At 41.0% G+C, this 25,873-nt stretch overlaps 1 protein-coding gene and 1 long non-coding RNA gene across 14 annotated transcripts in view; one reads left to right on the top strand and one right to left on the bottom strand.

Moving 5' to 3' along the window:
• Positions 1–25,873, bottom strand: part of fbxl15 (F-box and leucine-rich repeat protein 15) — a 147,807-nt gene that overhangs the window by 59,725 nt on the left and 62,209 nt on the right. For all 13 annotated transcript variants that reach the window (XR_015082466.1, XR_015082457.1, XR_015082459.1 and 10 more), the window contains exon 7: positions 6,072–6,194. The gene's annotated coding sequence lies outside the window, so the exon portion shown is untranslated. The remainder of the gene's footprint in view (positions 1–6,071; positions 6,195–25,873) is intronic.
• Positions 5,820–15,718, top strand: LOC147129417 (uncharacterized). Its single transcript, XR_015082488.1, has 3 exons — positions 5,820–5,863; positions 6,046–6,218; positions 15,583–15,718. It is a non-coding gene; the product is annotated as an uncharacterized LOC147129417 (long non-coding RNA).

Genomic DNA, 25,873 nt, shown 5'->3' with positions numbered 1-25,873 from the left:
ACTTTAAGGGAGAAGCTAACCAGCCGCGAGGGCCTGCTCTTTGTTGCGCGCTGCGTCGATACCTCCGCAAACTATCGACATGCATCATAATGGTCGCCCTCTATCAAGCGCACCACTAAAGAACAATCTCCATCGGGTGACAGCTTGATGAATGCGCTCCGTCCGACGGGAAGCAACGGCGTCAAATAAAGAGGTATGTTCCAACAAGTCTTGTCAAAATGCTATCGATTGAATCATCCGCAGAAATACACATCGGCGCTTAGTGTAGCATGCAGACTAAGCCGGGATTGTTGTTGACGCTGCCCCTCATTGGCTAATTTTTCTCCTCCGCCCTTGCTCCAGATCAAATGTTGTTATGAGGAAAAAGTCTGCAGATTTTTATTTGGCGCTGAGGTATAAGCTAGTAGGAGTGGGCGAGCCCACACCGACCTCCCGGCTGGCCTCAGCAGAGTGCAGGGGCGATAGATAACAATAGCCCTCCATCATCTGGACACGCCAATGGCATTTCGCTGTGGCCGGGGTTGCGCTAGCCAGAGGTCTGCGAGTGTTTATTTAACGTCGGCGAGCCCGCTTCTCACCTTGGGACAAATGCATCCAGTCCTTTTCCCTCCTTGGCTCGCCCCGGAGTAAACAACATGGCTGCCCTTCGAGTACAAGTACATTAAGCATGTGGGAAGACTCATCAGTGGAAGTAGGAAAGACCATACTTGGAGTTCACAAGGTCCGAGTTAAAAGTCAAACATTGACTAAAAAAAACATGGCCCTCGAAGGTGTGCGCTAGTATTGCCAACAGTCCTGAACCTGCATTGACCGCAATCATTTCTTTTAAGATTAGGCTTGTATCCACTTTCGATCGGACAGACAGGATAGCTGTGTCAGCTCAGGAAAAAGTACCACTAGGAGTGTAATGTATTCGGATTCTCATTTTCCCAGGTGGAACAAATTCAGTAAGGGACAGGAAGTGGAACTGCCCCGCGCTCTAGCCACCGTAAACAAATGCAACATACATACCGTACATTACAACATCTACAGCTGCAATACAGTTTATAAACTGAACTTCATCATTCGATGCACACAAGGATAAGTCTGATTTGAAGTGACGTTTTAAAATGCTTTTCCAAATCTGAGCTGTAAAATGTGTTTAAATGCAGGCATCTCTTGCGTTAGCATCTATGCGGCTGCGGACAAAAGCTTATTGTTTTCGCCCACAATCGTCATCATTTAGAAGGTTAAAGAGGCTATTACTACCCGGCCTGCACAGCCCATCTGAGCAGCGATGAGGTGAGCACAAATAATGTGCGCGCAACCCACAACAACCCCCGCCCCCCACCCCTCACGGTGGGAAGACGCGGCAGCCAGAGAGACGATCCCGCCCGCGGTGACCCGACCTTGACACGCGTGAGCACAATGGCTGCCTAGGCTAATACCTCATCATATTGACTTTGACTTTGAGCTTGCATGCGCTTTGCTCCCATAAAACAAAGGATAACATTGTGGACAAACACTCGTAAACTATGACAATTAACATACGCATCCCCAACCCCCACCCACCCCACCCGTCGCCGCCCCCCGCCCGGTGAAGGAAAGCATGTGGTTGGTTCCACTCTGAAAATAGATTGTAAATCCTAAACTAAAGATGCCGCGCTCATTTTTTTCAATAAAACAAGTCATTCAGTTGTTTTAGCCACCAGTTACATTAAGAGCAAAATGGGTACAGATCTGTGGATGTACAGACCAGTGGGGTGGAATCACACGCGACCGTGTCACAAAAGGTCTACATTACAGAAAAAATTGAAATGTCCACTCCCCTGGAATCAAGATATAAGTCATCATATCAAGCCGAGACCGGAGCGTCGGACATTACTCAGTCGAAGAGGACAAGTGGCGCTTTATTTATCACCTCTTGGCCCAAAGTAAGGACAAAGACAATGAAGATAGCTACGCTGTCACACTGGGAAACGCATGAACCGGACAACTGCAGACCACATAGCATCATAGCAAACAAAAATGGTCCAATGACCAATGTATTGACATTTTTGTCATCTTTTCAGTATTTTACGGTCATAATTTTGTCTTCAAAAAGTCTCCTTTGACTTGAGAATTTACTGGGAACTGTGTGTAAAAATGAACTAATTACTATTTAAAGCGGAGGCCGACCCAAACATATTTTTTTCAAGAATATGTTCCCAGCAGGCCCACTAGTTGAAAGACGGCATTCTGATTAATTTTGCATTAGTGGAATATAAGCTAAGCAGCAAAATGCACTTGTTTTTAGCCATCTCCGGGGGCGGCCATTTTGTCTTCTGTCAACTGAAAATGACATCACAACTGCTCACAACGACCAAACACGGCTGACCTGTTTTCTGAATCTGAGCCGTGATTGGTCGTTGTGAGCAGTTGTGATGTCAGAGATGGCTAAAAACGAGTGGATTAACACCTATTCCACAAACGCAATATTTATCAGAATGCCCTGTTTCAACTAGTGGGCTTGCATAGAACATATTCTTGAAAAAAATATGTTTGCGTTGACTTCCCTTTAACTTAGTAATCATATAAAAAAAAGTGTAAACAGGGAGTTAGTGACTACATCAAAAAGTGTAAACAGGAAGTTCCACAAAAGTTGGCTAAACTGCAATGCAACAGTTTAAGGCCACTGTCATCTGAACGTTAATAATGAAGATGTGTGTGTGTGATAGCAACTTGACAGGCGAATTAACAGCAGTGTCAGCAACGGCATATTAATAGCGGTGCGCGTACCATCCATTTAGCCTAAATTGTCGTTTTTGACAAGGCATTTTAATTAAAACTAGCATAGAAGAAAGGAAAGGACCACAGCCATCATCACGTAATGTTGCCATCTGGTCACTTCCCTCAAACTCAATGTTAACTTGAGCTCACTGTTGAAATATTTATCTTCCACTGTATAAAAAGGCAAGCATTAAAATGGCAAAAGGTTCAGTGTTCTTTTGGAAATTGCGAATACGAAATAAACAGCAAACAAAGGTGCGTAATTGCGTCCGTCCGCATACTTTGTTTCACCTGACGTGCAATTATTTTTCCCATTAAACACGCAACACGCACTTTGGCTTAATTCTTCCCCGCGAAATTTCCATCGGAGGCCATTTACTCGTCGCCGAGAAAGTTTGGGAAAATAACAAGGAAAATAATGCTCTGTCAATGCAGGAATAGTCATTTGCGAGAGGCAGGTGATGCATTATGTTCAAGTGTCACGAGGCAGGCAGAGAGGAAAGTGGGGGGGGGTAAATTAATAGCCTTCTGCCATAAGCGTTATGTGATAAATATGATTACATACATTACGTACTTGCATACATCATGTTGCTCTTGATCAGCTGTCTGCGGGCGCGCACGTTACGTTCGCCAGAATGTGACCAAAAGTAACATTCATTTGCTCTACACTGTTTCAGGACTCATTAGCATATTTGTTTTCCACTGTTGCTTTATTGTAACACTATCTAGATTTTCTAGATTTTTTTTGTGTAATCTGGAAATACCATCTATTTTCTCCAAAGGCAAGCCTAATTTTAGTTTTTATTTTTTTATTTTCAATCCAGTAATTGTTTACAGGTCTTCTCATCTCTCATTGGCTATAAAAGACCTTCAGGGTCATAGTGCCACCTATTGTTTTGGCATGCGCATGATACATCATGTATTATTTGGAACATTTGTATTATAGTGGACTATACGTGCAGTACAACAAGAATAATGTGCCGATTCCCGATAGTTTGAAAAGATGAGAATTAAACTGCATGCGGACTCTCTGTTGTTTCACTTTACAGAGGTGTTACCTGAACATGGCCACCCTCCAGGTTGACACCTTTTATATAGGCATAAATGAAGTTACGATAATGGACACCTGCCCTTGGTTGAACAGCTGCTTGACCAATTGGCGGCTCATAACTTAAATTGGTACCACTGTATACTGTTAAATCCCATACAACATATGTTATTGGGAGTGCACATGATGAAGCGCAATCTAGCAGGAGACATACCATAGCGTTCCATTTAACAGGTGCACAAGCAGGCACTAATCGCGGGACGCCTTCCCCACCCCAAAAAGAGTGATACCGCTCGGATGAAGTAGCTTAGCGTCGGCCACTCCCCTTTCAGGGAATCCCACTCTGGCCATTTATCAAGTTGGCCACGGCCTCGGAGGGACTGCTGCTCGGCGGGGAAGGAGGGAGGCCCGGCTTGGGGGACGTGCGGTGGGTGATGGGGAACAATTTGAGGCCTCTGGTGAGCTGGACAAAAAAGTGCTGATGTGCCCGACGCTGCTAAGTTTGATGGATTTGTTGTTGTCATTTGCTTTGCAACAAAACAAAGGCAATCATGATCTCTTTTGTTTTTTTATGATGGTGGAGAAGTGCGACGGGGGGAGAATGCAAAGTGGGGTACAGCTGGGGTCATCCGGAGCATTCTGCTCTGCAGGACGGGCGTCCAACATGCATGGATGCTCGCACGCAGAGGGCCGATTACAGCGTGATTTAAGAGGCCGTATCGTTTTGGAGCGCTTTTTATATTTGCAACTTTCAGCACTCCACATTGGCCAGTACATGTTCGGATATTACGCCGCATCATCACCGCTAAGAGTGTGCACCAGAGTGCAGCCGGTTAGCTGGCCAAGGAAACACAGTCAACAGATTTAATACCCATGAGGTGATGCAAAAACATTTTATATTGATTAATTCATTTTTGCTCCTTCTGGAGAGTGCAACTTGGCCACCAGTGGGTAGGACATGACAGTCATGCAGACACAATTGAAGAAGAGTATCACAACCACTGTAATGGACTTGGTAAAATGCTGTAATATTAGTAAGTATCTAACAGTAACAGAGAAAACATGCCTTTGCTAAAGTGTTAACACCCCAACACAGATGCTATGCGTTTGCCTGTCAATTTCCTATTATTGCATTTCCTATTATGTGTTAGCATTAAGCCAGTGGACTTTAAGGCAATGTGCTTGTTTTAAAAATACAACTCGCGATTCTCTTAGTTGTATGTTTAGCTTGACGATAAATTTCAACTAGAAGAGGCAATACACATCTTGTAAATGGAAACATACTGTACATATAAATACTACAGTATATACATGAATGTGAGCATTGTATTGCAAAGCCCAATGCACTTTCCCAACATTGTCCATCACTGTAAATGATGAGCTAGGGACTTTCTCTTTCCCACCCATAGACACCTCTCTGGTTTTCATGTCAGCTACACCTCTAACTGGTATAAATGTAGTCTTGAAACTGAAACTGAGTCCAGACATTCACTGCTACTACCAATCTCCAAGATTATGGAAGCAAATAAATCTAAACAAATGTCAACTCCACAAATCGAGCAAAATACGGGAGACCGAAACGTGACACCGATGGCAGTGAGATACGGAAGACTCCCGGGAAAATCGGGAGGTTTTGCCAAATATGACCTTTATTGTTTTTTTGTGTGTGTACAGTAACATGAATCATATGTTAGGTATGGTTAAGGCTAGCCCGTCATGGAGTCCCAAGATTTACCTCCTCAAGGGAAAGTTGGCGATCAAGACAAATCCTCGCTTCTTCTCCGTCAAGTCTGAGATGAAATACAAATTGAGATAGTGGAGCGTGGTTACAGGGAGTGTAGTAAAGTGCGTGTGTGTGTGTGTGTGTGTGTGTGTGTGTGCGTGTGTGATTGAGTGTGTGTTGGGAGTGCTCAGGGCCGAGGGCTAACAGCAGCATTCCGCAGACAAGGTTGTGGTCGTGGGGGGAGAGAAAGAGAGAGAGGGAGAGAGGGAGAAACTAGCCTCGGCACATAATCCCGGAGTACCCGAGCAAGGCTGCCGCAAAATGGATTAAAAGTTGCATGGGGGGTAAGTTCGCGGCGAGATGGACGAAGTGAGCAAAAAGTACAGTTTAGTGTTCCCCTGCTATATTGTGGTTCAACATTTGCATTTGTATAAAACTGTTTCATATATATATATATATATATATATATATATATATATATATATATATATATATATATTTTCTTTTTTTTTTTAACTGTACACAGGCAAATCTGAATGGATAGTTGCTCACCTTCAGTGTAGTACCACATTGTGCCACAACATGCCAGGCTGCACTGTGGTCTACTGGAAGAGCTGTGGCATAATTAGGAGCACAAGGAGGCAGAGAAGGTCCCCAACTAAACAGCCGTTGTTCCTACAGGGCAGAGAGAATATGTCTGTAAGTATTGATTGTATGTTTTGTTTGTATGTACAGTATGTTCTGCTGCTCCATATGTGTTAAACTAGCAGTTTTGTCAAAGTTAATTACCATAACATCTATGCTGATTTCTGTTAGCCTGTCGATGGCGTTTGATTTTATATGCTAGCATTAAGCATCAAGGACTTTGTTTGGTTGAACATGTTGGTGTTTAAATATACAATGTTTGGTTCTGTTTTGTTTTTTCATTTTACTTTTACAGTAGATTTCGACTGCGAGTAAAAAATAAAAAGTACAATACAAAAAGTCTTCACACCCCTGATCAAATGCGAGGTACCGAGAAAAAAACATTTCAAAAGTTTTCCCACCATTAATGGGACCTATAACCTGTACAACTCAACTGAAAATGTCAATATTTTCAACAAAAGGAAGTAAAATTTATCAACTGATATAATGCAGTTCCACAAGTTTGCACACACTCTTATAACTGGATGAGGAATCAACCAATCACATTCAAACTCATGTTATTATTTTGACCTCCCACATGGGATCATCTTCAGATAGTTTGACCTATTTCAAGTGCTCAAATGAATAATAAAAATATGTTACACTTGGCTACACACAAATATTTGATCAATATTGACCAGAAGCTTACGCCCCGCAACCCCCCCCCAGTTATTTCTCCACATGTTTTCCTTTTTATCCTGCGTTAATGACGCAAGCATGATTCGGAGGCAGTAATTCTTTCCATTTGTTATGTTTGGACAACTCATTAACATTATCATTTGTTATCATTAAGCAGGTTTTTTTTTTTTTTGAGCATTTTTTTTCCTGCTTGGAAACTAATGTGGACCTGCTAATGCATGAATATTACAACATGAATACTTGTATTCACCAAGAGAAAATACTGTACAATATTATGCTGTTTAAAATGCTGTAAAAGTATTTTGTATGAATGAATTTGTCGGTTGCAGTGATATATTTTAATAACATATTAATGCAAATGAGTTATTTAGAGTCCTGTAACAAATTCAAACACTGCTGATTCTCATCGGGTCTGGTGGAAGAGATAAAGCCGTTTGCTAATTGTAAAGGTTACTTCATTTTTTGCATTTTTAGATTAATTAGAGAGTCAGAACAAGTCAAGAAAAAGAAAATGATCTATGAATTATAAATCACTGTCATGGAAACTTACCGAAACGTTTCATTTAAATTTCCTGACTTCTTAATTACTCGAAAGCCTTAAAAAAAAAAAAAAAAAAAAAGGATGGGAAATTAATAACTTTACAGGTGAAAGGTTTAGTGAAAAAATCTGCCAGCTAAAAGTAAACAGATATGATAAGAATGCTGCAATATTATAATCTAAATCATATACTGCATAGAAGTGTTATTATTCCCGTTATATAATTTATATTACTGTTTATAAAACAAGCTCAACCATCTGCCATCTTAAAATATGCTAAATTATAATATTTTCAGCTTGGATTGCTTTCTTCTGTGCAGGTTTACATGGTATGTTCATTTTGGACAGCACATTATTGTTTGGACTTGTGTTAGCATTCATGTTATGGCTAGTTGGGTTGAGTTGAGTAAAAACAAAAAAAATAAGCGATGTTATGCATCAAGTGCATAATTAACATCCATATACTTAATTAGTTCTGCCTTTTTAAAACCAGTCTTGGAATGGTTTTATTATTTGTATGCGTCTTATTGCTTGTTAGCAGTCACGCTAACACCATGGAAATCGGCTAAAGGAGGTATTTTAAACAATAGGTAAGCTCATGGTCCAAAACTGGTCGACCAGAGGGTCAAATTTGGACAAATAAATTTATTTTGTGTATAAATTATTGAATAGACAATATTTAAATCAAAGTCACTGCTATTCTTTATTGTAATCGTCAGTCAAACTTTTTGGATAAAATTTACACCTCTGTTGACACGTTTGGACAAAACAAGCACAAATAAAAAAAATAAATCATAGTAAAAATTGTTGTCATCTTTAGCCAATACAACTTGCACATTTAAACACAGCTTATTCTTATTTAGCTATTGCATTACTGATAGGACTGACGATAAAATTAATAGCTAAAAAAATTACTAAACAAACATGACAAATAAATAAATGTAAATATTAGCAGCCAGTTTTGCTGACTTGTGCTAAGGTGCTAACATTGTACGGCTTAAAGGGCAGCCGCCATAGTTTTTTTGTAGCTGGTTGACAAAAAAATTGCTAAATATGATGTGATAATTGTGATAAATTACACACAAATAGCACAAAAATAATTAGAAATAAAATAGCGTTGACTGTGTTTAATCACATTGACCACGTCATGTGGCAAACCGACAAAATGATGAAGAAACATCAGCTTTCAAATCTCCTCCTCCAAGACGCCTTCCCTGCCATTTGCGCCACGATTGATATTTGGGTAATTGATTATCCCTTTGTGAGTGGCGCGTGGCACCTAAATCCTATTTTGGTGGCCATCTGGGCTCGGCAAATTGCTCCCCGGAGAGGCCGGAGTTTATAGTAAGTAATTATTCCCAAGTCATTTTGCTTTGGAGGTGCTCAGCAATGACCTGATTTACTGCTAAAAACACACACAAACAAAAATACATAGATAAAGTTTGTTTTGGTGGCGCTGGTCACCTTTAGTACATAACCTGTTTTATTTCGATTGAAACTACCATTTTTTTTTTTGTTAATCTCTGTGCTTTTACTCACCCCCTTGATGCGAGGTACTCCGTCAAATTGATTATCCAGTCAACTAATTCCCAGTCTATGTTTAGCCAAAGTATGATAGACTCATCGGATCCCGTGGGGGCAATTCTCATTTGTGTGTCTGTGAGGGAGTATTTATGTCAGACAGACTGGAGCCCATCAACAAAGTGGGCCAACAGGGCAATATTCAGCAATCTGGGACGTTTTGGGCGCATTTTGGGGGCCCGAAAATGCCAAAATGCATTCCAGTTTTTAGAAAATAGTCCTCCGAGGGCCATACCAAAAAAAAAAGGAAAAATATGATGCAACCATTAAGCTAATATGGTGAACATTTGTTATACCGATCCTAAGGTAAACACATCCATTATGTTTAAAATATACAGCGATGTTCAAAAGTCTTGGGACACCACTAGCTTTGTTGTTAAGAAGACCCTTTTCACAGGATGGAAGTAGCTGGTCGGCTGGTGGATTCAGGTAGGAGACAGGCAAGTACCTGGTTGGTAGGTACAGTAAGTGGATAAGTATCCGGTAGCTGGTGATAGTTAGCTAGTTGTTTTTTTTTGGTAGGCAAGTATCTAGTTACTGGTACAAGTATGTTTCATTCTCTATTAACCAGGAAGTAGCCTGCTACTTATATACTGTTATTATAGCATTGATAAAATAACAAATTTAATGGTGGCCTTCACACCTACTATGTGCTAATGAAGAGTATAGCGCCCATTTGTAGTTCTAGTGAAGGATATATACAGATAAATTAAAAATATATTACTTTTCCCACAGACCAAGGCACCTTTCAAATCTTTTCTTAACATCAATATTAGTGGTATCATTATTGTGAGTATTAATAAAAATGTTATTATTACGGCACGAGTACCATGCGGTGTGAAGGGCCTCATGGAATCGTTTATCATTATTCTTCAAATGAATTAATTGACTTTTTGGTCCTCACATGAGCGAAAAACTCACCAATTTTTGCAAGTCTGTGTATTAAAAGGTATGCTTTTTATTTGTCCCCATTCCCAACACAACCCACCAAAAACTCACTCAGTAGCGTACCAATGTTGGAAACAACTATCGTCCGACACCAAATTCTCTGATCGACATGGAATTTGGTGGGAATGTCTATCATAACTGGATGCACAAAAAAAGTGTCAAGAACCCATGCCTGGAATTGGACAGAAATTCAGCCATTTGGGTTTGGAGAAGCCAAATGAGTCCCAATCGGAAATAACAAATTAGATAAATTCATCATTAAAACCTGGGCTTTATCCTTTTACACCTAAATGAAAATTAAAACAAATGGTGAAAAAAATAAATGAAAAAAAGGAGTTGAAAAGAATGCAATAAATATGCAATGAAATTGGATTCAGCATGTCAGAACGGATTATGTTCGATGCAAAAACTTCCACTGTATTTGGAGATCATATTGTTCCAAAATTCAGAGACTGTAGGGAATTGCGTTTTGTCTCTCTAAATGAGAACCATTGCCCCCATTAGCGAAAGGTTAATTTGTGGGGAAAGAGAGCTAGGCTTTAATGTTTTTCACCAAGCAAGCGCTTCCAAAAGCTTTAAATATTTTAATTTTCACCAAGATTTTATGTTCATCCTGCAACCCTGCAGGCACAAAGCTTGTGCGCTTTGGAATAATTGTTGTTCCAGGGAGGGTAAATCTCAGGAGGGGAAACGGAGGTGAAAAAACATAGAGAAGATTTGAGTAAATTACTGTGTCAGCTTCTATTTATTTGCCAGAGGCGGCACTCGGAGATGGCCATTAGGAGGCGGCGCAATAAAGACGAGAGCGCGTTAGCCGTTGTCGAAAAGTTAGCGCGTATAATGCGGCGAGTTATCATCAGAGCACTCCCCGTGGAGCTCACCGGGGGAGAGCGCACTCCAGGAGAGCCAATTACGGCGCCTTCGCAGAGGGAGGGGCCATAAATAGCTGCTATAGTTGGCCACGGCGGCCATAGATCAGTCCTTATGGAGATGTGCTCGGCGCGTGTCATTAACGCAAACGGCCTTCCCTTACATGAAGGCTTTACAGTAAAAAGCGCAGAGCGTGACAAAACACTAACAAAGTTCTAAACAAGAACGAGGGAGTGGCTAATTTTATCATGTTGTGCTGTGAAGCTTCCTGGTTCAGTTCCAAGTCAATAAATTATAGCTCAACACATTTTGTCAGAAAACAATATAACAATTATTAAAACCCATAACTGTCATTGTCACTTAAATCCAACCAAGGTACTCCTCCGCTAAAATGGTGCCTTAGAAGGCCTTTGGGCAGCACCTTAACAAAAACACTTCAAATACATGGAGAGGTCTGAATAGTTAGGTTCCAAAGAAAAAATTCCATTTCCTGTACTCAAATCTGTTAAAGAAAGCGCAAAAAGGTGAGTTTTTCACTCATTACTAATTCTAATGAAAAAAATTGCGAGCAGGAGAAATTGTGAATGGTGAATTAAATTGTAAAACCGTCAGGCCGGGGTCACCAACTTTTCTGGAACCGAGAGCTACTTCTTTGTTCCTGATTTATGACAAGAACTTGACGTAAACTCTAAAATGACAAATTTGCTCAAATTATCTCTTTGCCTGATAGCTTGTCTCAACGAATGCTACGGTTTCATCGTGTATGTGGTCATGTGTTACAATGCTGACCTTTGAACTATAATATATATTTTTTTAACATTGTCATTACCAAATGTAAACCAATGCTAGTGTGATTTAAAAAAAAGAACATAGCAACTAAAAAGGTAGTTTTAACTCATTGGTAAGTGGCGCTATTTTATCCTTTTTTTTTTTTTTTTTTTTAAGAATAGCCACACAAAAACAAAAATTGCTTCTCACTGGTGAGCTAGTTTTAGAACAGTCCCATACAACACTCATGTGGTCCTTTGGGGGCGCCATGATGGTGACCCCTGCCATAGGGGTTCACTGTAAAAATCCCAACTGACCTCTCCAAGTGCATGCTGGTGGATATACTGTAGTTAGGGGAGAAGACCGTCTCTAAAGCAATGAATATGTACAAAACTCATCATCTGCTATTTTAATCCCTATATAGCCACTCAAACAGAGGGGGGCCTGACTTTTCCGCTTTAAATCTGGGATTAAAGCTGGTGGGAGACGGCGACTCGAACAATGAACAGGAAGTGGGGATGAAAAGCATTAATTAGACGCCATCCAAAAGGCTACAGCGGCGCAGACAAGGCGAGGGAGGAGAGGGATTCAACGTATTTGCAGAGGCTGCCAAACAAACGGCGCGGGTCCCTGCGGGGGAAGAGATTATGACGGGTTATGTGTCGGTCAAACAGGGCCAACACAAAGATGGGGAAGGATGAGGGAGGGGGGCGTGTGCACCCTTCTGAGGGCCGTGAGGAGCTCTCCGCGGTAACTGCGGCCCTGTTGAAGAATGTCTGTAATCTGCCACCCTTTCAAATTATTTTTGGAGAGGAGGGGGGGTGGGGGGGTGACGGTTAGCGGGCGGGGGTGGGGGGTGTCACCTTTTTTTCCATTTTATGAGAGCTAGTTGCCATTGTCCAAAAATTACAATTGCACTTTTCTGATCTTTTGTGCACTCCTGTTGACAGTGCTTATTGACTAAGCGGTTGGACATGGAAAGGATATGACCCCAACTACCCCCCCACCCCGGCCCCCCACCTTCCCATTTCGTGTATGCTCAGGGGGAGGAGAAAGGAGGTCCGAGGTTTACATGGAGAATTAGACTTAAAAGGGCTTAGAGAGGGGCAGCGACCGTAGAAGAAAGTTCGAAGAAGAATGAAAGCGACTTTTTCTTTTTCTTTCAGCCCACCAACCCCCCCTACCCCTCTCTCTTTTCCTTCCGCCCCTGGCCGACAGATGCTCGGGGCAGATGGCGCCGAAATTAGCCGAAAATGAGCAAAGGAGAAATGGGCGCACATACAAGAGGTCTGGGGAGGATGAACGCGGCAAAATAAAGATTAAAAGTGCCATCGCGGACGAGGGACCCGCAGGTGGTGGGAGGTCTGAGGTGTCATCTCGCTAACACAATGTACGGCCATGCGACAAAAGGACCCCGGCATGCCACCAAAACAACTTATTAATAAAATAACGGGGCCCCTGAATCAGGGCAGCAGGAGACGACGGGGACACTACGCAGAGAATTTGGTAGGATTTTCGAGCAAAATAATGCATTGACCGAAAAAAAAAAAGTTGCATTGATGAACGTCACTTGGTCACTATGGGATTTAATTGTAGACTTCACCCTCACAGTTCTGAGGTTCAGGGTTCAAATTTGGGATCCAGCGATCCTGTTCCAATAATTAAGAAGAAAAAAATTGGCATACTTAGCCACTTATAACATGGTTATTAATTGCCAAGCTAAGCAATAAAAAATCAAATTAAAAAAAGTTTGGGTAGCGTGTTAAAGCTTTTATTGGAATCATTATTAATGAAAGAATAGAAGTTACTAACTAAAGTTACTTATTTAACCACTCACAAATGTATGGAAATGATTAATAAAACGAATTTGTTACAACCCTGGCAAGCTTCATCTGGTCAATGCTGTTTCGAGACTAATTTCGGCAGTCAAAAAAAGTGTAGATTTTTTTCTTTTTTCTTTTACCTTTTCATGATATTATCCAATTTATACACTGTAAATCACATAAAATAGTACAATTTCTTAAATAAGTGAACTAAAATTCGAAAAATCTACAATTTGTTTGTTATTTATTTGTACAGACCTATTTAAAATCGTTTTCATTTCGCTCTTTTTCAATTTTTACTACAGAGGGTTGTTTTTTGGTCTTTGTGCCAAGTACCCCAATCAATATCTCAGACTTTATAATTAGCAATCTCAAGTTCATAGTGTCACTTTGCATTGCTCATTATTTGTACATCAGTATTGCTGCACTATTGCACACTTTATATAAGCATAATAACTCTGTAATCAAGAGAACAAGTTGTTCTACAAAATGTTATGTTACAGTATGTTGAAAAAAAACATTAAAAAAAACATTCTAAACAGCAATGATGTATTCCTTGAATGATTCCAGGTTTACACTGTAGTTAGAATTTAAATGACGGTAGTGGTAGAAAACTGTTGTATCAGTTCGTTTGAAGGCCTGACAGGAATAAAATAAATAAATTGCGCTAGATTACAAGCAGTAATTGTCTGTGTCTGCTGGATTTATCTGTGGCAGGCTGGCAGCAAGCATGCACTTTGTCTTCGCATGTGAAAATCAGCATCTCAAGTGCTGCAATTCCACAGGGGTGAAAGAAAAAATTGCCGCTTTTACATTTCGCTATCATTCCCCCACCCCCCACCGCCAACATCCTTTGCCCATAAGGAATATGGATAAAAAATGAAATATTCCGCCACCCTCGTCTGATTTATTTCTGGTATTATCTGCAACTATCACCCTGGCAATTTAAAGGATAGCTCGCCTCGTTCGGGGGGCCTTTTCTCGCTGGGGGCCTGACAGCCTATCATCTTCTGCACTCGGCATAAACAGGTCAGGATTGGGAGACCGTCCCTGTGTGTTATATATTCTTTAAGGTTTGCAGCTCATAGAATTTCTAAATAGGAATCTGAGGCAGGGAGGAAAAAGAAAAAAAAATGGGGACAATCCCTTAGGGGATGCAGCCCAAGAAATGATACATTTGCGCCGTGTCCGAACAAAATGTCATCAATTCTGAACTGAGTGGAGAGCGGAACATCCCAATTTCTCAGCGTTTAAGTAATAACACGCGACTGGAGACTGACAGGCTTCTTTATGTTCTTATTGAGAGAGCAGCGCAATCATATTTCCGTCTGTATTGTTTAAGAAGTGACCACAGGACACAAACTAGTTTAAACATGTCATGATGAGTTTCAACTGTAAACAGGCACACCTGCGCGCCAATTGAATTGTGTTTTGATTGTTTGGTGTCATTCATATGAAACACCATAAGCAAGCCGGACTCTATAAAACAAAACAGTCACTAGTAAACAAAAAGAAGCATGTTTGAGAGTCATTCTACGAAAAAGATTACTTTTACCTGCGTTGAAACAGTATTATTAATAAAGAATTTCACATTAACATGATTCTAAATGGTTGTACTATGGAAACTCTACTGTTGGACCTTTTTTTTTTAACAGCAAAAAAAAAGTCCTTGTAAAGTTTTAATTTATGTACTTTTTGGTGAGAATGATGTGCAACTTTCTTTGTAACTTTCATAACGCTTAAAAAGCAAACCACAATATTAGAAGCAGGCATAATTTTGGGAGTTTCTTTCGTTTCTTTGCATTCGTATTAATTTTTTTATATAATAAATGTAATCTTACAACAGACTTTGTAACATCTTTGACCACTTTTACCTATTTTTTATATGCAGTAAAAATATCACTTATTTAGATTTATATAATATTATTTGTAGAAAAAGTCATTTTGAAGGAGTTAGTTCAATTATGTATTTAAAATACTGTGCTTATTTTTTTTAATTATTGATATAGAACTATGTTTTTCAAGCTGAATTTGAAACTTTAAACAATTTTACTAGACTGCATAATACATATTGTAATGTATAGATTCATAAGAAAATATTTATATATAGCATTTGTAATTTTCACGGTTTCTTAAATGTAACTATGTAACAAAACTCCAATGCCGCATTTTGAAAGTTCTAATCTATACTTGTGCTTTGTCCTTTTTCCAGGTTTTCCAAACACGTTGCACGTCTAAAGATAGTTCTTCCACCTTGAACCGATCCACACGGAGTCCCCCGAGAGCCCCCCGCCTACGCCACCACAGCATTTCTGACTGCCTAAAAGGGGAATTGAGCGGCAACGGAGGGAGGAGGGAGGGAGGACGATGGGGCCGCTTGGTTCGAAATGTTCAGGAAAGCTCACGTTAAATCAAGATAAAAGACTGAAATGGAAAATAATAGAACCAACAAACCCCTGGACGGCCCCGGGGCCCCTAATGGAAACACATGGCTGACACTTGGTGGTGTTGTCAGCAGACAGTGGGACACGCTTTTTTTTTTTATCATTTTATTTTTTTATTTTAAACAATTTGAAATGAGAATATGTCATGACAAAGATACATGATCCTTCACTATTTTAGATATGGTGCAAAAAAAAAAAAAAAAAAAGAATAATAAAAGCGAAATTGTATGGCACAAAATTCAATTTAAGAAGTGTTGCTAACCTATTACACTTCAATTCCATCATATTAATATTTTCCTTGGGGAGCACCGCCGCCATCACCGGGGGGAAAGAGAGAAATTTAAAAAAGATAAATAGCGCCATTAATCTGCAACATTTCTCTTCCATTATGCCTGAAAATGAGCATTTTTTCTTTCCTTTTTTTCCCCCTCCATCCATAATTAGCTCCTTCCACTTGATTCGCAAGCCAGAAAATGGCCGTGTTCGGAAAATTAAAAGTGCGTCATTAAGTGGGATTCACCATAATATCATTTATCTTTATATATATGCGGCTGACAAGCAGCAGCCCTTGGATGTTGATCGTGCTTTTGTTTCGGAAGGAGGAGGAGAAAGATCTTTAATGCCGGCTGCGTTAGCAGGTAAAAATGGAATATTTATCCTACTAATGCCACTGTCATTTCAAACAGGCACATTCAATTTGCGTCCAAATGAGAAAAGAAGTGAAACTCGACACTGTAATGTTGCGCTGCCTATTACGTCTACTTTGCTTCTAAAGCGGTAGTAGCGACTTTCTACTCAGCTGGACTATCATTCTCACAGAAAAACCTCAATTCTATCACTACTTTTCTCTCATGTAGGACTAAAACGAATCATTTATCTTGACGTAGCTGCTGTGTTTAATCTTGTTACATTCATTTCATCCACAAAATATCCACTAACATAAGATAACTAGACTATAGACATGCTAACTTCCAGCTAGCCATTTTCTCATATATAGCCCAAATCTGGAATAAACATGCTCATTACTGTAAACGGTAATGACATTATTGCTTCGTTCACATTCTTTTGTGACAACGAATGCTGCAAGAAAAAATAAATTGAATACTTTAATACTGCAACATCATGACCGCGCAAGAGTTATAATTATTCACGATTGCAGCTCTTGGAATGTTTTCCACAGAAGCAAATTAGGTGTTCATGTAGTTCGATGGAGCTTGTCAAACTCGCTCTGAAACTAATAAACTCATTTCATAATAATATGTGCAGCCGGCCCGGTAATAAATCATGGCGGGACTCAGCATTGCCTTCGTACACTGCTGTGCCATTGACCCCAATCAAGCGCTCCCCACAATTCTTTGATTATTTTCTATGCATTTTGAAATGATTTGAAGGGATATAACACTTTTGCTTCTGGTTCAGCTTACCCAATCAGTGTCACACACTAAAAAATTGCATTATAACGTGTTCAAACAAAAATAAACAAATATCGTTAAAATCATGGCAAAGATTTCAGATGTTCAATCTCTTTAATGAAAGGTCAACATTTACGATCGACATGTTATTTGAGCGCTTAAAAAAAAAAAAGAATCTGTTGAGACATAGTGCTGCTCTTAAATGCAACATAAAAAACACGTTACCACTAATGTGAACGGTATTTATAATTTTGACCAACGGAACTGAATGCCACAATATTCTCATACTGACATCACGAAATTTGGCACAAATGAAATCTGCCTTGCAACAACTCGGAGTCAGAGAATTCTGAAGAACACGGATAATAGATGGATGGACGAAGAAATAGATGTAAAGTTCTTGACTCTGGCATCAGATGCAATCTAATTGGACTATTAGAAACTGCTAAAATTTTATGGCAACGTCAAGACATCATTGCCAATTTTTCTCTTTCGTGACATCACATATTTTAGATGCAAGGATTGTTTAGATAACCAAAATGTGAATAATGTTTTTTTTTTAATATTGATAAATTATTTAGATGCTGTATACAATGAAGATCATTTAAATCAACCATGATTGCAGCTTTCAGATGTCTTTCTGCAAACCGCTGGAGCATCATTATATTTTACATTTCTATCACCCTCTTCCCAACAATTGGCTGACTGCAAACCAGAAACATTGCATTACTTTTAAACAACAGCCATGATTCTGCCATTCTCATCATCATCATCATGCTGGTTTAGCAGGGAGAGAGGCCTAACTAGGATGTTAGCGCTTTAGCATAATAATCCCATTTGACGGCAAAGTGCACTGAGCACTTTTGGACACAGGCCATGACGGAGCGCGCGATACAAGCCGGCGTGCATCCAAGATAGAGCGAGTCCTGGTGAGCCGTGCGACAATGCAAAGCAGGCCATCTGATAGCGGCGAGCAGAAGGCGGCAAGGAGGCATGCGTCTGGGATGGGGGTGGAGGGGCGACAAAAGGGGGGCAGTGTAGTGAAGGGGTGGGGATGGGGGGGGGGGTGGTTCTCGTACGACGCCATTCAGGGACAATTTGTAAGGCCGGCTGTTGAAGATGGGCCAAAGAGTGGCGAACAGCTGGAGCCCCGCCGTGATTGATCAGCGTGGGCCTCCGAGAACTTCATTTTGATATGAATGCAGACAAAGGCGCGACAACATTGCGCGAGTGTTTAGCGCGAGCGCCATTGAGCGCCGACAAACGACCTCACCTCAGCTGACGCCCAAAGGGAGGTCAGCGCCTCCCGCTCATTAGCATTTTTATGACAAAATTATCTTCGGCTGTATTTATCTCAACAACTTGGAATTGAAGGTTTGAACCACACACAGTGGCGGGGACTCAACGTCATAAAATCAGGAACAGCGTTTTTGTTTATTGTGGGGAGAAATCAGAAACAACAATTTCGTTCCTCCCAACTACGTTATATGCATGCCAGGCCACGAGGAGGCAGTGTCAAGTTGACAAGAATAAATGTGTTCTTTTATACAGTAGATGCAGTGAACAGCTGAATATTTGTGGATGGTTATTTGCAGAATTATTTTTTTTAAAACCTATCTTACGTTATTTGATGAAAAACATGCGTATTATCTAATGCAAAATATTGCTTTGGTGCCATCTTGTGGTAAGCATATTGGTGCTGACCAAGTGAGGGGAGGAGCGCCATTCAGGTGAGCCACAGCATTGTCTAATACAAAAAATGCTTTGCCGCCATTTTGGGGCCACTGTCGGCAATTATAATCCTTTTGGAGGGGCGCCATTTATAGATTTTTTCTACACAAAAAATATGGTGAAAAGCCGCAAATAGGTGAATGTTTCAGTGAATAAAAATACAAAACAGAAGTACTTTTTTGAACATATGCTTCATTTCTTGCTGTTTTTGTGCTCTTTCTGAAATATCTATGATAATATCTGCTTAATATAAAAGTAGTACTTTGGCATAATATTGTGTCAAGTCACTTTTTTGAAAAATAATTGCCAGTGTTAACACAAAAGTCACTTAAACTCAAAAATCGAATAATTCCCCAGCCCTAGTGGCGGCACCTTATGGCCCAACGGTGTATATTTTAAAAACAGAATCCCCTCTGTCTTGGACAAGCACTAATCAAATTATACTGCCGCTTGTTTGTCACGCTAATCGCGCCGTAATAGGCCCGTTTTCGACACACGCTGACACCAGTTTGGCGGCGTCCCCGTCACAGGGTTCTGCCGGTGTCGTCGACCCACGCTCGCGTCCGACGCGGGTCAGCGACGAGGCGGAAGGTGGCCACCCGCCTACGACCCACACTTAGCGGGTTCACTGGCTACCTGAGATGTCTTCATCGCACCCATTGGAAAATTTTGTTTGGCACATCAAGCCTAATGTTTATTTATTTATTTTTTTTTATTCTTATTGATTATGCGTCGGCAGGTTTTATCAACACAACGCCGGCTTCCCCCATCTGTTTCATGGAGACGAGGGTAAACCATGCACATTCATCCCTGACCTATTTAATGGCTGGATAGTGGCGAAGTGCCACGTGGGGTAAATTGAAAAGTTCTCCATCATTAAAGTGACATGTGACCAGAGTCCATAAAAAAAGGTGAGTGGGAATTGTTCTCATTTAAAATTCCATTCCAGGCACTCACTGGCAGTGACAAAAGGAGAACATCCATCCAAGAATTTGCTGCCAGCGTCAATGACGAACGAGTGAATATTGATGACGAACTCCAAAAGGGGTGGGAAAGGATTATATTCACAGAGGGAGGCACTGTTCTTTTTTTTATTTTAAATATTCAATCTCACTGTTCTGTGCTCTCAAAACGTGATCAATTTCACTTTGCATTCAGCGATGGGGGGCTCCATTTGTTTGTGAAGGATGCGAGGTGTTGTCGAAATGACTGAGAGCATTCTTCAAAAAAAGACACCCTCCACAACCTCCGCATTCATCGCTTTTTGTTGGGCCTCAAGATCGCCGAGGCGTGATGGAACACGGACGACTTTGGATGCGGAATTACAATGTACGCTAAAATAAAGAAAATATATCGGGAGGGGAGCTGCATTTCATTCAAAATTGTGATGTATTTTGTGCGCAGATGACAGGCCACAATTTTATTTGGATTTAAAGTTTGCATGTCGGTAAATGTAGTCGGGATCCAAATGTAGGCCAAAAATGGGATGGGCGTCTTCAATTTTGTCGACATTATATCATTTTTTTCCAAATATGCGAAACGCAACCGAACTGTGGATGACAGTAACGAGGGAAAAAAAAAACGCATATGTACAACGTGAACTATAAAACTGATAATTTTACAAATAATCAGGTTGTTTACAATAAACCACATACTTTTTCATGAAAGAATTTTAGAGGGGAAAAAAAATGGCAAAATTAATGCAATAGGCCTCTTGATAAGATAGATACTCAGTGCGCTGAATTAACGAACGGAGAGTACGCTATGTGGCGTGCGGGCCATATGTTGTGCATCCCCTAATACCGGTAATGGAAAATCCATTTGATTACAAAATAAAAGGCCATGAGTGAGCCTTTATCACTTACAATAAATGAAATCAATATCACTTTTTCACTGTCTTTTTGAATATGAAATTAACTGCACATTCAATCAATCCTGATTTTAAAAAGCCATACTGGGTTTGGTACCACATTGTGCAGTCATTTCTTCTTCTGGTCTTAGCAGGTCCCCTTCTTGTGTCTTTTGAGAAGAACTCTCTCTGCTCCGCCTCCACCCCCCCCCCCCTCACTTGAGTCTGCATCAACACTATTGATTGTAGGTGATGCTGTGGACAAAGTCCATCTGACCTCTGAAGGGCCTTAAATACATCATTGTCCCACGTAAGAGGCCTCCCGAGACTCTTGTTACTGACTCTGCTGTGAGTAAGCACTTAGAGGACAAACTTTGCTTGTCGCGCGTACTGTCAGGGGGGTGGTGGTATACCTTTAAACGTAGCGGGTCTATCTTCTGGCCCTTGGACTCCAATACGAGCAAATAAATGCGACTCCTATTCCTGTTGACGGCCTCCCTCTTTTCTCAATCACGCCTCACTGAAACTTCTAATTGGCATTATTAATCAGCAATCATGTCGAACACCCTCACCCGTGCGTAGCTGAGAGTTGTTGACGGAAATCCGACGAGACGTCCACTTCACCTGCCGTGAAAGTACCTCGCACACGGATTAATTAACAGCAGAGCACTTCTGTAAACAAAATGCGCTAATTAATTCAATGTGTCAAGCTTGCTGTTCCTTGGCGACCTTTTTTGGGGTGAGTTGTCAGTAAAGTTTATGCCACAGCTGCCTTAAATGAAAATGTGGTCAGATTTTGGTCATTACCAGAATCCATTTTTGGGTTCCTGGAGCACATAGTATAAACCCTGATATAAAAGCTCTTCAGGCCAATTGATATATTCAATGCTGAAATATGTTCTCTCACCTTTTATCATTTTTGATTGAATTATTGTTGTCTGTGAATTTTCAAATGAAAAAAATAATAGAGCATTAATGTTTTAATTAAAATGACCAACTAGAGTTATTTTCTTGCATCCCTTAACAGAAAAATGATTCTTAGTGGTTTGTGGTTGTCTCCGATTCAATTCTAATGGGTTAAATTTGGCTATAACAAGATGAATTAAATGCAAAATTGCGCTGGAACTGCTCAAATTTGGGTCTAAAAGCTCATTGAAATTGAAGAGTATATGCATTAAAGCGCTCAATTATGCTGGGTGGTCTTTTTATGGCTTCTATAATTCCTTCCTGACTATCGCAAACTTGAGCCTAAAAGGTACAATAATTTACTGTCATTTGAAATTCCATATTCCTTTTCAAAATGGTAAAACCTGGAAAAATTGCAGGATTTAAAAGAGTCTGTATTAAAGTACTCAATAGATTGCTTCATGGAGTGTTTTGGACTGCTTGCACGTGGGTCATATTTCACAGCGGGAGCTAAATCTTACTCAGGGGTTCTCGCACAAAGAAAAACCCTCCACCCAGGACGTCTGTCTTCCTAATTTCCATTTCCTGTCTGCACTACTCGTCTCATCGTGCAACTGGCTCACAGCTGATGATCTCCGAATGGATTCACCACTCGCCCAAACGAAGGTCACAAAAGGCCGAGCAGTGCATCCAAGGCTGGCTGCTCTGGATCCAAGCACAGCAGAGATGCTCCAAGCATGGCTGATCTGAATCATGAAGAATAATGTTTAGCCGGGCACATGATTAGAAATGTTAATTTTTTTTTTTTTTTTTTTTTCGGGGTGGTGAGGGGGACAGAGACTGGCATTTTCCCGGGCGATCCGGCTCAATTTGCCAGCACGCTCCTGCTCCATTTGCCTGTTAATGAGCGCTGTTGTCGGGGGCGCCCATGTGTGCCGTGTCGCCGCACTCGCTCGCCGCCCGCCCGCCACCTTCGCCTGACGCCGTGACCGCAGAGGAAGATGGCAGCCGTCGTGACAGATGTTCCCCATCCTGGGGAGGGAAGCCACGGGACCGGCGCCATGCAGTCAGAGGAGCCCGTGTTTGTGTGTTTGGCACCACAACACCTGAGCCTCCTTGTTTAGCAACATCGACTATCGACTGTTGCACTTCGCCAACCCGCAATGCAAGTGGACCGTAACGGCGGAAAAAAAACATTCTTGCATCTGTACCTTTATTAGGATCGTCTCCAAAATTTGAAAGTAATCTTCCCCTCCACAACAGTTCATCCAAATCCATGGTGTCATTTTGCTGACCTTTGAACCAAAAAGGGCTATCAAAAACTAGGGCCCGACCGATATGGAATTTCCGATATTTGGCAGGATAAAATTCGGATTATCCATTAATCGGCCAATTAATTAAAATATGCAACATTCTTTTTTGTGCTTGGTTCCATCAATAAAGATATGAATTACAGGAAGATCATTTGACTGTTTGACAATACTTTTCCTTTGGTATTTGTTTAACTTTACAAAAAAGAGAAAAATTGGCAAAAAAAATAGTTTTTTTGGGAGGGTGCTATCTGTCTTATGTTGTAATAAGTTAATGTGTAAAATAAAATGATAAAAGAAATCGGGGAAAAAAAAAAAATCGGCAGATTCTCATTCTGTTTTAATCTCTTTGATCAAAACAAAACTTCCTCCAGTTTGCACTGTAACTGCCTCACGCTCTAGCTTGTCTACTCCATAAACCAACACAGTGCAGCTCAGCTTCTGGCTAGCAGACGTCACGGGTAGCGATACACTTTGACGGTACGTCAAAATAGGTTTGGCCAACTGCATAACTGCATAAGTCATTCTTGAATGTTTTTGGGGAAAAAAACTCAACAAACAAGAAATCCAGCTGCCTCAATTCAACCTTCGGCGTTTACCATGACCTGTATGACTGAGAATCGACACGGACAAAGAAAAAAACAGTGGCAGTAAGTTAAGAATAACTTGGGCTTTAAAGCTACTACGCTAACAAACACAAAATAAGAACCCTCGACTCATTTAAAATATATGCTAGCTTGTGTGGGTGTTTTAGGAAATATTGTTTAACCTCATGCTGTCGAAAGTCACTGTGACTGATAAGAGAGGGACCGATAAGAAGAAATCGCGCAAGACCATATTGTAATGACAAAAGCGCTGATGTGAGATGCGTGCCCATAAATACGACGTCATTCGGCCTCGTGCCTGGTTAAGCTTGTGCGTCTCTTCGGCGGCCCTTTAACTGACGTGAAATGACTTCTGATGTGCTAACAGTTCCAAACCGTCTTATGGAGATGTCCCCCGTAATTCATCACATTTCTTTTGAAATAAGGAGAAAACAAAACTGAAATGGTGTTCGGGATGTTTTGTGATTGATAATATACAGATGTAAATATGTCACCCCCTCCTGCCTCAATTCCATCTGGCAGACAATACTTGAAAATTCTTAATCCTTGAGCAGCCACGGAACATCACAAATTAAACATGTTTTACTGTCTTGTCTTGGCTTTTTTCCTCCCCTCCTCTCTCTCTCACTCCCTTCTTTGGATCCCGCCGTCGCTCAAACGCCGCGCGCGCTTCCCTCCTCGCATTCATTAGCCGCGCCGGCGCCATCACGGCACCATATGACACCGTCATCATTTGGTAATTAAACCTTTGCTCGTTTGAATATAAAAAGCTGGCGAGGGCGCCGTCGTAAACAACATGGTGCAAAATGATTTTTTTTTCTCCCCCCCCCCCCCCCCCCCCCCCCAAGTCGACTAAAATGAGAATTCGAGTGGAGGGGCAAAACAACAACAACTGGTGAGGAAGGTTGCACTCGTGCCAAACAAATCGCGCTGTGAATTGTAAATTGCAAATCCGGCAGATGGCGTTGAAGAAATGATGTCACTTTTTCGCACCAAGGGATTCAATCGCAAAATCAATGCATGTATCTTTGTTTTTCAAATGATGCTGCTGAACGAATTCTACCTAGCAACACGTTGCCACATGTGCACATTAGGGTTAAGGTTACTATGCTATTTTGGGGTTGACGGCCCATTAGTTTGTTTCCTATATGAAATGATGCTTTCATACGTTTCTCAAGAAAAAGGAGCAAACAATGGCGCTCTCTTTCAAGCCCGTGAAACTATATTTTTTATGGCCTCGGCCTTTCGGGCGCAGAAGTAAGCAATGGCAATAAAGCAGTAACAGACATAGAGAGGTGGCAATAACATCACGGTGGCACGGAGGGGATTTTTTAAAGTTCAACCTTACATGATAAGCGCGGCACATAACATCAGCGTCCCTGTGCACTAAACAATCTTATGGGGCCGCCAGAAAATCAAGTCTGCTCGCTCGCCTGCCCGCCTGAGGACAAGCAACCACTAAGCGCGCACACACACACACACACACACACACACACATCCGAGAAGAGAGCACCATTCCAAAGTACCGGCTTCTTTACGAGCACTAAACAATCCGCCGTCCCTCTGGATGGGGAGCGCGCGGGAGGCGAGCCCACCCTCACTTGGCCGTGCATCAAGGTCGCCATTTTCATGATGGTGACGCCGCTGAAGGTGACAAGACGCATTTAGGGGAGTGATCGGGAGCTTTGTGCAGCCGTAAACCTGCGACATCATCCTCACAATAAAGAAAAGGACTTCCTTTATAGTTATAACAACACTTGGTTTTGATTGGAAACGGTCAGAAATGTAGCCGTTTCGAAGACAGTGCTATCTTGGCTTACAGTGGCGTACAAAGCGGGGGGCCGAGGGGGCGGAGGCCCCAGGCCTCCATCCACCTGATAGGGGTCAGTTTGAGAATGGTATGACGGAACAAATGAAATTCCTATCCTGAGGTCACATTTCACATAGTTTTCTGTATGTGAAACTATAGTTATTCTCTGTACGTTTTTTTTGTTCATGTTGTGGGTTTGTGGAACGGATTATTTGGATTTATATTATTTCCTCTGTAAAATACTGCCTCATTTTTTTTGTGCGATTCTCAAAGTGTGGTACTTTTACTACTAGTCTCAATTAGTGACTAGTGGTACTCAGGCTCCCTCTAATGGTGCGTGAAAGAATCACTGAATGAAATGTTCAAATTGTTGCTTGTTCTTGTACAGTTCAGTTGTATTTAACTTTTTAATACATTTTAATATTTTTAGAAATGT

Source organism: Filicampus tigris, chromosome 19, assembly GCF_054856515.1.
Source record: "Filicampus tigris isolate MCC_2025a chromosome 19, RoL_Ftig_1.0, whole genome shotgun sequence".
Taxonomy (NCBI): domain Eukaryota; kingdom Metazoa; phylum Chordata; class Actinopteri; order Syngnathiformes; family Syngnathidae; genus Filicampus; species Filicampus tigris.
This window is presented reverse-complemented; position numbering and strand designations above follow the sequence as displayed.